At 35.2% G+C, this 1930-nt stretch overlaps 1 long non-coding RNA gene across 1 annotated transcript; it reads right to left on the reverse strand.

Moving 5' to 3' along the window:
• Positions 1-6: 6 nt before the first annotated feature.
• Positions 7-1202, reverse strand: LOC109591957 (uncharacterized). The gene is made up of 5 exons (XR_002190094.1): positions 1014-1202; positions 874-969; positions 630-832; positions 189-341; positions 7-108 (listed from the first exon to the last, which is right to left on the reverse strand). It is a non-coding gene; the product is annotated as an uncharacterized LOC109591957 (long non-coding RNA).
• Between the last annotated feature and the right edge of the window lie 728 nt (positions 1203-1930).

The following is a 1930-nucleotide window of genomic DNA, read 5'->3' on the forward strand; positions in this document are numbered from 1 at the left end:
CCGTTTTTGTAAGTGAAAACTTTTCCCTTGACATCTTCAAAAATGATGGTTCCCGTATCTGGGTTGCCATGGAGACACAAGACACGCCCATCACAAGAAGTAGACATCCTATAAATTAACAAAAACAACAAGTAAACAACAACAATAAACAACAACAATAAACAACAACAATAAACAACAACAACAACCTTTCAGTGATACAGGATTCATTAATTTCGTATTCAACAATAGAGTCTTCATCACATGATTTGTTGACTATACCTACTAATAAACCATCAGCCCCCCACACAATCTGACGCAACTTATGAATAGAAAAACCGTCACCTTCCATACATGGAAACCTAATAATAATAATAATAATAATAATCATACAAGGAAATCTAATAGCAAGACATTAATGAATCTTTGTCACCAATTTCTAAGTAATAATAACCAAATTTTGATTAAAAATTCTGACTTTCTCTGAGGTAAAAATTACGTGAAAACTGTTGCCCCCTTTGGGGTAAAAATTAGGCAAAAATTGTGGCCCAAATTAAGGTTGAAAAAAAAATCATATTTTAAGTTAAAAATGTAGCCTACTTTGAGGTAGGAATTGTCACATTTATAAAGATGATAATGATCAATCATACCTGAGGTTAGTTAAGGTGTATTCCATCTTAGTGCTGGACTTTGCAACGTAGACTGATCCATCAGACAGTACTATAAAAAGGTCGTTGGGGGTAGGGGGTGGGGCAAAAAGTTGCCATGACAACAGGAGATGGGAACATAAGTCGCTTATGACTCATTGGAGGAGGAATGATAACATCACGAAAAGGTGTCAATAATAACACCTCTAATGATATTCATGAGTATTAATTAATTAATTAATTTTACCTCCATCAATTACTGCCACTGTTGAATTATTATTAACATTTAACGAGGTACTGGTGACCACACCCCTCTTCCAATTATACTGTATATACTGACCATCTAAAATTAAAATTTAATAATTAAAATAATTTAATTTGATTTACTGTTCAGCAAGGTGTGAAGATGTAATGGTACAATTGGATCCCATACAACACCTGTATAATGAGTGGGCGTAGTCTCATCAGTAGGTGTGGTTTTTGACGACTGTATCTCTTGTTTAAGATACCAGTGATAATTACTAACAGACCACAGCTGGACTAGTAAAAGAAAAACATACATGTAGATTACTGTATAGCACTTCATTTTAGCAATTATGGTTGTAGTTATGATTTATAATTTTGCAACGAAGCAAGAAACTGCGAAATTCGCAAAAATATTTAACTGTGACAATAAAATGGTACATTACTGATCATGGACATTAATGATTGGTGGGTTAATATACTGGGGAATGGGGATTTCACTTGCAAATCGCCAATCAAAACTCAGTCAAATTAAAGTGCTATAGAGTACATCCTAATTTACTGTATGACTTCTTATCTTTATCATTAGTCTCCAGCCACACTGCTAAAACTGATGAGTCAGCATTCCACGATAATCCTTTGACGATGACTCCGCCCCTTCTGAGTGGGAACTCTCCATGCCTTAGGGTATTCCGTTCATAAAAGACGATGAGAACTGATCCACTAGTCTCAGTCAGTGATGAAGCTATGAGGTGACCTCTTGACGACCAGTCGATGAATGGGCCCAGACTAACGATGGGCTCTGAACTGGAGTGTAACACGCCTTCTCTGGACCACACCCGAAAACACCTCAAACCTAATTATTAATTGAAATTACTAATTATTAATTGGGTGACTGGAGCTGACAAAATGTACTATTTTGGCAGTTAATAAAATTCGTCTTTAAAGCAAAAATTGTCAACTTGCAAGTGCTTCTCTGACAAAGCTCTGTTTATATAAAACTAGCAAAAAACTTTTTACACTCAGTCTAAAAAGATAAGTTTAACTGGACATGTGCAAAT

This window comes from Amphimedon queenslandica, unplaced genomic scaffold, assembly GCF_000090795.2.
Source record: "Amphimedon queenslandica unplaced genomic scaffold, v1.1 AMPQUscaffold_6734_Cont21310, whole genome shotgun sequence".
In the NCBI taxonomy this organism is placed as follows: Eukaryota; Metazoa; Porifera; class Demospongiae; order Haplosclerida; family Niphatidae; genus Amphimedon; species Amphimedon queenslandica.